The sequence below is a fragment of the Nycticebus coucang genome, chromosome 22, assembly GCF_027406575.1.
Source record: "Nycticebus coucang isolate mNycCou1 chromosome 22, mNycCou1.pri, whole genome shotgun sequence".
NCBI classification, from domain to species: Eukaryota; Metazoa; Chordata; class Mammalia; order Primates; family Lorisidae; genus Nycticebus; species Nycticebus coucang.
The window spans coordinates 47,883,904-47,897,120 of NC_069801.1; the positions used below are offsets into that span (position 1 = coordinate 47,883,904).

Below are 13,217 nucleotides of genomic sequence, written 5' to 3' on the forward strand. Positions count from 1 at the left end.
GCCGTATATACCCAAAGCCAAGATTAAAATAAAAAAAATTCAAGACAATACAAAATTTTAATTTTAAAGGACAAACACAATTCTACCATCTCTTCCTAAATTTAGATTAGATAAGCCATAAATGACATAGTGTGCCTTAATAAAAAGTTAGAAAAAAAGTTTCAAGAGAATAATATTCCTGAGGGATCTAAATTTTCCAGCTAATGTTTGTCTCTTCAGATAAATATATCAAAATATTTTGTGCCTTTCTCTGAATCTACTAAAAATGTCTTCTTAAGAGTTAAAGTTGGGCAGCACCTGTGGCTCAAGGAGTAGGGCGCTGGTCCCATATGCCGGAGGTGGCGGGTTCAAACCCAGCCCCGGCCAAAAAATCACGAAAAAAAAAGAGTTAAAGTTGATTATTTTTGTAACTCCTGAATTTTTAGAATTATACTTCCTTTTCAGGGTTTTTAAGTTCAGAGTGATAGTAATTATTAAGTTTTAGAGTCTTATTTTTTGCTCTTCTATTTAAAAACACAAAAAAGTCTTTGTTCTAATCTTGGCAATACTATTCTTTTTTTTTTAATTAGGTTTTACTGACGTGTTTCTGTCTCTGCTGGTGTTATGCTTACACACACAAAAGCTAGACCAACAAAAATAAAATCAAAGTGGCATTTTAATTTACTAAATTAAGCAAAGAGGAGATTTAAAAGCATACTATAACAAAACTTTTCATAGATAGAGAATCAAATAGTAGTATTTGCAGTTGAATTGTAAATAAGTTGAACTCTTTCCTGGATGATAACAGGAGATTTGTCCTTGGTGGTGTGTGACTACCCAGGAGGCTGTTGTAACAAGCCTCCTGTCATAGGGGGATGGGGCTGCTGCTGGAGGGCACTGGGAGCCAGCGGCTTTCTCAGCAGAAAGGCTAAGTGCCGGCAGCACCCTGTACACCCTTCAATCTCGAACAACACGTCACAGAGCTCTCCTTCACTGACACCAAGGCTAAAGAACTTTTTTTGAAATATTTTTTTCACCCTCCTTCAAACACAGAGTATTTCATCTGATCCCAGATTGCCTTCTACACATAAATCCTACAGGCCTGGGGAAAACTCAATTTCCACTGCATTTCCAAAGTATATGACACTAATTGTAAAATCAGCTTTATTGAGATAGAATTTCTATACCATAGAATCTACCCGTTTAAAGTGTTTAAGTTAGCCAGGCACAGTGGCATGCTTCTCTAGTATTCCCAACTACTCTGGAGGCCAAGGAAGAGGATCACCTGAGCCTAGAAGTGTGAGGCCAGCCTGGGCAACATAGCCTGTCTCTTTAACAACAACAAAAAAAAAACAAAGCCCAGGCTGGGTAGCTCACACCTGTAATCCTAGCACTCTGGGAGGTCAAATCTAGTGGATCAGCTGAGCTTAGAAGTTCAACATCAGCCTGAGCAATAGTGAGACCCCATCTCTACTAAAAATGGAAAAACTGAGGCAAGAGGATCACTTGAGCCCAAGAACTTGAGGTTACTTGTAATGCCATAGCACTCTAGTCACGGCAGCAGCATAAGAGTCTCTCAAAAAGTAAAAAATAGGCTCACCGCCTGTAGCTTAGCAGCTAGGACGCCAGCCACATACACCAGAGCTCGCAGGTTCAAATTCAGTCCAGGCCTGCCAAACAACAATGACAACTACAACAAAAAAATAGCCAATGGCTCCGTCCCTGTAGCTCAGCAGCTAAGGTGCTGGCCACATACACCAGGGCTGGCAGTTTGAACCCAGCCCAGGCCTGCCAAACAACAATAGCAAGTACAACAAAAAAATAGCGGGGCATTGTTGCAGGGGCGTATAGTCCCAGCTACTCGGGAAGCTGAGGCAAGAGAATCGCCTTGAGCAAAGCTCAAGAGTTTGCTGTGAGCTGTGACGCCACGGCACTCTACTAAGGGCGACATAGTAAGACTCTGTCTCAAAAAAAAAAGGGGGGGGTATTCCACGGCACTCTACCGAGGGCAGTAAAGTGAGACTCTGTCTCTACAAAAAAAAAAAGAGGGGGTATTATAATTCACTGGCTATAAAATTAATAATTCCTTTAAAGTGTGTAATTTAGTGTTTTTAAGTATATTCACAAGGTTGTGCAACCATCATCATTATCTAATTCCAGAACATTTTTATTCCCCCCCCTTAAAAAACATTGAACTTGTTAGCTGTCACTCCCAATTTTCCCTTTCCTCATATCCCAGCAACTACTAATCAACTTTCTATCTCTACGAATTTGCCTATTCTGGACATTTCATATAAATGAAGTTATATGATATGTGGTCTCTCAATCAGCATTATGTTTTCAAGTTTTCTTTTTTTTTTTTTTTGTAGAGACAGAGTCTCACTTTATGGCCCTCGGTAGAGTGCCGTGGCATCACACAGCTCACAGCAACCTCCAACTCCTGGGCTTAAGCGATTCTCTTGCCTCAGCCTCCCAAGTAGCTGGGACTACAGGCGCCCACCACAACGCCCGGCTATTTTTTGGTTGCAGTTGGCCGGGGCTGGGTTTGAACCCATCACCCTCGGTATATGGGGCCGGTGCCCTACCGACTGAGCCACAGGCGCCGCCCTGTTTTCAAGTTTCAAAATGCATTAATACTTTATTTGTTTTTTTTTTTTGGCCAGGGCTGGGTTTGAACCCACAACCTCCAGCATATGGGGCTGGCGCCCTACCCTCTGAGCCACAGGCACCGCCCAATACTTTGTTTTTATGGCTGAATATTTTTTCTTTTTTCTTTTTGGGTGAAAAACTTGGAAGGTATTTATGACTGAATATTTAATGAATTTAATGAAAGTACCACTTTTTGGTTATCCATCTCCTTACTGTTAAGGTAAAGATCAAAGTCACTTCACTTCTTTCTTTTTAAGTCATTTCATTTCTGTGGCTTCCAAGACCCTTGATGATCCATTCCCTGCTACCACTCCTCTGCCCACTCTCACTGCGAAGTCACTGGGCTCCTTTCACTGCCTCACCTGAGCCTCCCTGTCCTCCACTCTGGCCCTGCTGTTCCCCCTCTGCTTGTGATAGGACACACTGTCCTTGTCCTTCAGATCTCAGCTCAAATGACCCGGTCTGAGAAATGGTGTTTCTCCTCCTCAGCCAGGCAGGTGTCCTTGTTACTCACTGTCAGAACATCCTGCACTTGGCCTGACGGCACGCTCCCCAGCTGTATGCAGCTGCCTCTTTTGTCCCCTCATTGTATCCTCAGTGCCACATTATAGATGGTCAATAAATATGTGCTGACCCCATGAAAATTCAGACACAAATGAGCATCTAAGTAAGCAGGAGCAAGAGCATCAGAGACCGTCTAGTCCAACACCTTCCCTTAACTTTGGGGAAATTGAGGCTCAGTGAGGAGTGATGACTTCCCCAGTGTTACACAGCAAGTCAGGGGAAGAGCTGAATTTCTGACTCTTCGTCCTGAGTCACTTTCATTGTTCCCAGTGTGATGCTCCTCACCTCACCCCAATACCTGCCTGTCCCTGTCTGATTCATCCTTCAAGATACAATGGATTCCTAAACATCCTTGGAAGTCCTTCCTTCCTTCCTCCCTCTCTCTCTCCCTTCCTTCCTTCCTTCTTTCCTCTTTCTCTCTCTCTTCCTCCCTCCCTCTTTCTTCTGTGGGTGGGGGGGATAGAGTCTCACTGTGTCTTCCAGGGTAGAGTGGGATGGCATCATTATAGCTTACTGCAATCTGAAACTCCTGTGCTCAAGGAATCCTCCAACCTCAGCTTCCCAAGTAGCTGAGACTATGGCTGGGCACCACCACACCAGCTAAATTTTTCTATTTTCTGTAGAGATGGGGTCTCACTCTTGCTGGGGCTGGTCTAGAACTCCTGGCCTCAAGGGATCCTCCCACCTGAGCCTCCCAAAATACTGGGTTTAGAGACATGAGCCACCATGCCTAGCCTAGGATGCCTTTCTTATTACACTTCAAACTCATCCCACTCTGACAAAGTTAGCGTTGCTGCTCTTTTCTCTGTGCTCTCCAAACACCATGCAGCTTCGTCCTTCTATATTCTGCTTACACTTGAGCTCTTTCAAGACAGGCACTGTGTCTGACTCCTCTGCCCCCAGGAACTGGGGGGATGAATTCAGACAAATACAGTATGTGAGGTGTGCCAGGATACAGGAAAGACAATAAAGGGGAATTATCAAGGAAGAATCAAGTAGGGCTCCCAGGAAGCAGTGAATCCTGAACAAGCAGGATGAGCCAGGTGGGTGATGCATGTGTGTGCGTGTGCGTATGCTTCGAGCAAGGGGTTGTTTTTCTTTTATATATAATAGCTTTCTTGAAGTATAATTCATATGCCATAATATTCATTTAGAGTGTATATTTCAATTGTGCAACTATCACAAGTTTAGAACATTTTTTATCACCCCAAAAGAAATCCTATGCCTATTAACAGTCATCCCCTCCCAAACCCCTACCACCACTAGGCTCAGGCAACCATTGATCTCTCTTCTCTCTTTCTTGCCTATTCTGGAGTTCTTTTTTTTTTCCTCCTTATTTACAAACCATGAATAAGTCAAAACTATTCATGGTGTTTCATAAATGTGGAATCATACAAGGTATGGTCTTTGGGGAATAGATTTTTCTCTTAAGCGAATGTTTTCAAGGTTCATCCATGTTACGGCACATATCTTAACTTCATTGCTTTTTATTGCTAAATGAGTATTCCATTGTATAAATGTACCACTGTTGTGCGAGGGATCGTGGAGTGACTGGCGTCACAGGTGTAAAGCCCACTCCTGAAATGGTATGAAAACAAGAAACGGCTACAAGTCCATGATGGCAAGTAGCGATATTCTTTGTTTCCAGCCAGCTTAAATAGCCAGCTAGTTACGTACACACTGTTGATCTATAATCACACAATAGCTTTACAAAACATAGGGTAAAATCTGAGTAACTTTTTCTTGGTGCCTGGTGATTAACTAATATACATTTTTCTAACCCAAAACAACTATCACATGAGTTAACTGCTTTGCTCATGAGCCGATAAGCCACAAGACCACAATAAAGAAAGAGTAGATTGCTCCTTAAAATCTCTGGAAACCCACAACAACCTGAGGGGCAGAAACTTAGTAACTCGCTTAACCATGGTCCGGAGGCCGTACAGCGTATTGATTACATGACTTGCATGCATCAGCCCCTGGGCGGTATCTCTGGGAATGGAGTTTTGGCTCTAATGCCCCCAGGGTTAACAGCCACATTCTGAGGTCGCCAGGCCTACAAAGAAACCTAGGGGAGCGAGAAATCTAAACTGCTTTTCTCAGGATGCTTGGGCACAGAGCATGTAGGCTTTTAGCCTATATACTACATTTTGTTTATCCTTTCATCAGTTGATGATCATTTGGATTAAGACTAAGATTTAACTTTTACAGTCTTGGTGGAACTGCAAACTTATACAGCCTCTTTGGAAAGAAGTATGGAGAATACCCAAAGAACTCAAAATAAACCTTCCATTTGATCCTGCAATCTCATGACTAGGCATCTACCCAGAAGAAAAATAATCATTTTATCATAAGGACATTTGAGCTAGATCGTTTATCACAACTCAATTCACAATAACCAAGATGTGGAAACAAACTAAGTGCCCATCAATCCATGAATGGATTAATAGACTATAGTATATGTATACCATGGAATATCATTCAGCCATAAAAAAAAGGATGGAGGGCGGTGCCTGTGGCTCAGTGAGTAGGGCGCTGGCCCTGGCCAAACGGCAACAACAAAAAAAATAGCTAGGTGTTGTGGCAGGTGCCTGTAGTCCCAACTACTCAGGAGGCTGAGGCAAGAGAATTGCCTAAGCCCAAGAGCTGAAGGTTGCTGTGATCTGTGATGCCACAGCACTCTACCAAGGGTGACAAAGTAAGACCCTGTCTCAAGAAAAAAAAATGATGGAGATTTTATATCTTTTGTATTAACCTGGATGGAATTGAAACACATTCTTCTTAGTAAAGTATCACAAGAATGGAAAAACAAGTATCCAATGTACTCAATACTAATAGGAAGCCAGTAGACAAACTAATACACATCCACATAAGAGAAAAACTCAATTCAGTCAAGTTGGGGGGCGAGGGATTAGTGGGCTCCCACCTAATGGGCACAATGTAAGGATATATGGCACACCTCTTGGGTGCAGGACACAACTACAACATGGACTTTACCTAAGAAATGCGAATATTGTAACCTAATCATCCATACCCTCATCTTAATCTGAAATTTTATTTTTTTAAAGACAGAGTTTCACTTTATTGCCCTCAGTAGAGTGCTGTGGCATCACAGCTCACAGCAACCTCCAAGTCCTGGAGCACAAACTGTTGTGCTCAAGCAATTCTCTTGCCTCAGCCTCCCGAGTAGCTGGGACTACAGTCGCCCGCCACAATGCTCAGCTATTTTTTGTTGCAGTTGTCACAACCCTGCAGTTGCTGACCAGGGCCGGGTTCGAACCTCAGTATATGGGGCTGGTGCCCTACGCACTGAGCCACAGGTGCCGCCCAATCTTAAATTTTAAAAAATAGTACACCTGTATAGGGCACTTACTATGAGAAAAAAAGACTAAATTTTAATGTTAAATTGTTGGTAAACTGATACTAACAAAATATAGCAAACTAAGTTTCCTGTGCAGTATATTCTGAGAAATTACTAACGCTATGACATTATTTTAAATAGAAGATAGTTACAAAGTAAGAAGAAGCTGTATTACTTATATTCTAAAATTGAATAACGTAAAATAATTTGAAGAGAAGGAAAAACATGGTGAATATGTGAAAAGTAGTCATCCCGGCCAGACGACAGCCCAGTTCTTCGAGCTCTAGAGTTAGGCTTTAGTAGGCCATGCCAAACCATGTGGAAGTCTGAGACAAAAGAAAAAACACACGGGCGGCGCCTGTGGCTCAAAGAGTAGGGCGCCAGTCCCATATGCTGGAGGTGGTGGGTTCAAACCCAGCCCCGGCCGAAAAACCTCACGAAAAAAGAAAAAACATGTACCCCTATATACGTGTTTTCATGTAGTTTAGTTTGTAGTGATTTTTTTCTTTTTTTTTTTTTTCTTTTGTAGAGACAGAGTCTCACTGTACCGCCCTCGGTAGAGTGCCATGGCGTCACACGGCTCACAGCAACCTCTAACTCTTGGGCTTACGAGATTCTCTTGCCTCAGCCTCCCAAGCAGCTGGGACTACAGGTGCGCGCCACAACGCCCGGCTATTTTTTTGTTGTTGTTGCAGTTTGGCCGGGAATGGGTTTGAACCCACCACCCTCAGCATATGGGGCCGGCGCCCTACTCACTGAGCCACAGGCACCGCCTGTAGTGATTTTTTTCATAAATAGATTTTGAAAATATTAATGAGTTTGTTTCTATTAACAACAGAAAAATAAAGTGATACTAAATTCCAATTTGGATATAAATAAAATATTTAAAATGAAATAATGTTGTGAGGCCGGGAGTGGTGGTTCACGCCTGTAATCCTAGCACTTAGGAGGCTGAGGCAGGTGGATTGCCTGAGCTCACAGGTTTGAGACCAGCCTGAGCCAGAGCAAGACCTTGTTTCTAAAAAATAGCTGGGCAGTGTGGCAGGCACCTATAGTCCCAGCCACTGGGAAGGCTGAGGCCAGAGAATTGCTTGAGCACAACAGTTTGAGCTTGCTGTGAGCTATAATGCCACGGCACTCTACTGAGGGAGACAAAGTAAGACTCTGCCTCAATAAAAAAAAAGAAAAAGAATGTGAGTTTTGAAACACTTTTCAGTTTTTCAGTATTTTACAACTACTTTAATATTCTGAGAAATAAATAACCACTCTATACCACCTTCATAAAATTGGCTGAGGACTCCTCTCCATCTCTAATTTCAGGAACAAAAGAGTTACGTGTACCTATTCCTGTAGAAGGTTTGATAAAACTCATTTGGTATGCTTTTCTGAGTAGGCCTTTTAAACTACTGATCTAATGTGTTAATGTTTAGGGTATTATCCAGGTTTTCTATCCTCTCTTGAGTTAATTCTGGAGATTTATATTTTCCTAATTAATTACCTATTTTCCTGTAAGCTTTCAAATTTACTGGCATGAAATTATTCATAGGTACTCATTAAGATTTTTCATCTCTATTATAAGTGTGGTCCCCCTCTTTCATTCCTAATATTATTTATTTTTGCCTTTGCTTTTTTTCCTGAAACAATTTTACCAGGGTTTATTGCACTATTTTTTTTTTTTAAATCACAGAACTAGCTTTCACTTGTTCATACTCTCAAATGTTTGTTGCCTGCTCTAGGACATTGCTCTAGGCCAAGACTTTATGGCTAAGACATCAAAAGCACAGGAAACAAAAGCAAAAATACACGAATGGGACTATATTAAACTAAAAAGTTTCAGCACAGCAAAGGAAACAATCGACAGAGTGAAGACACAACCTACTGAATTAGAGAAGATATTTGTAAACTATTCATCTGCCAAAGGACTGATATTCCAAAATATACAAGAAAAGTAAACAATTCAACAGAAAACAAACAAACAAACAAATAATCCCATTAAAAAGTAGAGAAAGATCCTGAAAGACATTTCTCAAAAGAAGATACACAAATAGCCAACAGGTATATGAAAATATGCTCAACATCACTAATCACCAAAAAAATGCAACTCAAAACCACAGTGATTGGGTGTGGTGGCTCACGCCTGTAACCCTAACACTCTGGGAGGCCAAGGCAGGCAGATCATCTGTACTGAGTTCAAGATCAGCCTGAGCTAGAGTGAGACCCCACCTTTAAAAATAGCCAGGCATAGTGGTGGATGCGTATAGTCCCAGCTACTTGGGAGGCTGAGACATGAGAATCGCTTGAGCCCAAAAAGGCATAGCGAGGGCCAGATGGTCCCTAGCATTTGGGGCAGCCAAAGTAGAAGGATTACTTGAGGCCAGGAGCATTGTATGGAGACCCTGTCTTCTACAAAAAAAGAAAAAAGGATAAGAAAAGAAAAATGAACCAGGCATAGTGGTGCATGCTTACAATTCCAGATACTCAAGAGGCTGAAGCAGGAGGCTCTCTTGAGCCCAAGACTTGGAGGTTGCAGTGACCTGAAAGGGCCACTGCACTGTAGCAGGCATGTCTGAGCAAGACTCTGTCTTTTTTTTTGCAGTTTTGGGCCAGGGCTGGGTTTGAACCCACCACCTCCGGTGTATGGTGCTGGTGCCCTACTCCTTGAGCCACGGGCACCACCCAAGACTCTGTCTTAAAGGTAGTGTGAGCCACCATGCCTGTAATCCTAGCACTCTCTGAGGCCAAGGCAGATGAATTGTTTGAACTCAGGAATTAGAGACCAGCCTGAGCAAGAGTGAACCTGTTGGCTCAGTGCCTGTAGCTCAAGCGGCTAAGGCTCCAGCCACATACACCACAACTGGAGGGTTCGAATCCAGCCCAGGCCTGCCAAACAACTACAACCAAAAAAATAGCTGGGCAGGGCGGTGCCCATGGCTTAGTGGGTAGGGTGCCGGCCCCATATACCAAGCATGGCGGGTTCAAACCCAGCCCCGGCCAAACTGCAACAAAAACGTAGCCGGGCGTTGTGGTGGGCGCCTGTAGTTCCAGCTGCTCAGGAGGCTGAGGCTACAGAATTGCCTGAGCCCAGGAATTGGAGGTTGCTGTGAGCTGTGTGACGCCATGGCACTCTACCGAGGGTGATAAAGTAAAACTCTATCTCTACAAAAACAATAAAAAATAAATAATAAATAAAAATAGCCAGGCATTGTGGCCTGTAGTCCCAGCTACTCAGGAGGCTGAGGCAAGAGAATGGCTTAAGCCCAGGAGTTGGAGGTTGCTGTGAGCTGTGATGCCACGGCACTCTACCCAGAGCTACAGCTTGAGACTCTGTCTCAAAAAAAAAAAAAGTGAATCTGTCTCTAAAACTAACTGGACATTGTGGTAGTCCCAGCTACTCAGGAGGCTGAGGCAAGAGAATTACTTGAGCCCAAAAGTTTGAGGTTGTTGTGAGCTAGGACACCATGGCACTCTACTGAGGGCAACAAAGTGAGACTGTCTCAAAAAAAAAAAATCAAAAAACAAAAATAACCACAGTGAGAAATCATCTTACCCTAGCTAGAATGACTATTATCAAAAAGATTAAAAAAAAAAAAAAAAGAATGATGCTACTAAAATTGGACCCATACAGAGATTAGCTTGGTTCTTGAACAAGGATGACATGCAAATTCGTGAAGTATTCCATATTAAAAAAAATAATGGCCAGGTGCAGTGGCTCACACTTGTAATCCTAGCACTCTGGGAGGCCAAGCTCTGGATTTCTTGAGCTCAGGAGTTCAAGACCAGCCTAAGAGTGAAACCCGTCTCTACTAAAAAAAAGGCTCTGCGCCTGTGGCTCAAGTGGCTAAGGCGCCAGCCACATACACCTGAGCTGGCGAGTTCAAATCCAGCCTGGGCCCGCCAAACAACAATGATGGCTGGAACCAAAAAATAGCCGGGCATTGTGGTGGGCACCTGTAGTCCCAGCTACTTGGGAGGTGGAGACAGGAGACTCACTTGAGCCCAGGAGTTTGAGGTTGCTGTGAGCTATGATGCCACAGCATTGTACCCAGGGCAATAGCTTGAGGCTCTGTCTCAAAAAAAAAAAAAAAAAAAGGTGGTTCCTGTGGCTCAGAGGTTAGGGCACCAGCCACATACACTGAGCCTGGAGGGTTCGAACCCGGCCCAGCTAAACAATAATGACAAACTGCAAGAAAAAATAGCCAGACTGGCTCGGTGCCTAAAGCTCATTGGTTAGGGTGCCAGCCACATAGATAGGGGCTGGCGGGTGGGAACCCAGCCGGACCTGCCAACCAACAATGATAACTACAACAAAAAAATAGCTGGCATTGTGCGTGGGCACCTGTAGTCCCAGCTACTTGGGAAGCTGAGGCAAGAGAATCGCTTAAGCCCAAGACTTTGAGGTTGCTGTGAGCTGTAATGCTACAGCACTCTACTGAGGGCAACAAAGTGAAACTGGTTTGGCGCCCGTAGTACAGTGGTTACAGCACCAGCCACATGCACTGAGGCTGGTGAGTTTGAACCGGGCCTGGGCCAGCTATACAACAATGACAACTACAACAAAAAAGTAGCCGCAGTTGTGTGTGGGCACCTGTTATCCCAGCTACCTGGAAGGCTGAGGCAAGAGAGTCACTTGAGCCCAAGAGTTTGAGGTTGCTGTGAGCTGTGACGCCACAGCACTCTACCAAGGGTGACATAGTGAGACTCTGTCTCAAAAAAAAAAAAGGAAGAAAAGAAAAGAAATTATATTCTTCATGCTTACTGTATATTTCATACATTGATACTCTACAACTCATATACAAAACAAAAAACACATACAGTATTTTATCATTTTACAAGATCATTTCTTTCTCCTTTAGAGGTTTATTTATTTATTTATTGTTTGTTTGTTTGGCAGGGCATTGGTAGAGATGAAGTCTCATTTTGTTGCCCAAGTTGATCTTAAACTCCTAGCCTCAAGCAATCCTCCTGCCTCAGCCTCCCAAAGTACCATAGTACCATACCACCATGTTTAGCCAAGATAATTTCTGTTACGTTCATTTAGGGTCCTTAGATTTAACTTCAATAAAATATAACTATTCCCTCTCTCCATCCACTGTTAAGACAGAATTCTACTGTTTTATTACCCTTTCCTCCCTAAAACTGTTTTCATTTAATTTGTTAATTTTTTTCTTGGATATTTATTTCCTGAGGCATTAATTTTCTAATTGTAAATACCAATTTTGTTTTTGTTGTTGTTTGTTTTTTGAGACAGTGTCTCTCTTTGTCACTCTCTGTGGAATACTGTAGTGTCATAGCTCACAGCAACCCCAAACTCTTGGGCTCAAGCAATCCTCTTGCCTCAGACTCCCTAGAACCTGGGACTACAGATGCCCACAACTTCTGGCTATTTTTAGAGATGGGTCTCCCAACTCAGGCTGGTCTCCAACTCCTGAGCTCAGGCAATCTACCAGCTTGAGCCTGCCAGAGTGCTAGGATTACAGGTGTGAGCTGCTGCACCCCGCCAATGTTTGTTTATTAAAGTAACAGTAATACTGTTTATAGTGCTTAGCAGCTGGAACTAGAAATCCAATACTATTCAGATGCTAATTGGCTTGACTTCAGCATGCCTTTGGTGGGATGTAGATGACGATCTGCACTCGGGTAAAAAGTGCAAATAACCTCAAGCAAATGAACATTAAAATAATAACTCGTTTGAAGTGATACATATCAAAATGCTTCCAGGGCGGCGCCTGTGGCTCAGAGGAGTAGGGCGCTGGCCCCATATGCTGAAGGTGGCAGGTTCAAACCCAGCCCTGGCCAAAAAAAAAAAAAAAAAAAAAATCCTTCCAGATGAAAGAGTGTGGGACACACGATGGCAATATCTAAGAGACTTGGAAATAATATTCATAATGATGGTGTACAGATCAATAAAGTTCTGGGAAAAAAAGCACTATTCTGTTATTGTTGTCATCAAGGGAAAAAAGTACAACATAACATATATTCCCCACCTGGTGGTGCCTGTAGCTCAGTGGGTAGGGTGCCAGCCACATACACCCAGGCTGGCTAAAACAACAATGGCAACCACAACCAAAAAATAGCCAGGTGTGGCTCTGCGCCCATAGTACAGTGGTTATGGCGTCGGCCACACGCACCGAGGCTGGCAGGTTTGAACCCAGCCCAGGCCAGCTAAATGACAATGACAACTGCAACAACAACAACAAAAAAAGCCAGGTGTTGTGGCGGGCGCCTATAGTCCCAACTACTTGGGAGGCTGAGGCAAGAGAATCACCTAAGCCCAAGAGTTTGAAGTTGCTGTGAGCTGTGACATCATAGCACTCTGCCGTGGGTGACAAAGTGAGACTCTGTCTCAAAAAAAATAATAAATAGCCGGGAGTTGTGGCAGGCGCCTGTAGTCCCAACTACTTGGGAGGCTGAGGCAAGAGAATCGCTTAAGCCCAAGAGTTGGAGGTTGCTGTGAGCTGTAACACCACAGTACTCTACCCAGGGTGACAGCTTGAGACTCTGTCTCAAAAAAAAAAAACAAAAACAAAAACATATATGCGCCAGGATTATCATTATACAAAAACATAATTTATAAAGACTGGAAGGAAAATGAGAAGAAATGGAAAATAATTACTGAGATAGGATTAAAGGATTGTTTTTATTTTATTTTATTTTATTTTAGTTA

The 13,217-nt window shown here is 43.0% G+C and overlaps 1 pseudogene; it reads left to right on the top strand.

Annotated features, from left to right (window-relative positions):
- The first annotated feature begins 10,150 nt into the window (after positions 1-10,150).
- LOC128575673 (uncharacterized) lies at positions 10,151-10,238 on the top strand (annotated as a pseudogene).
- The last annotated feature ends 2,979 nt before the right edge of the window (positions 10,239-13,217 follow it).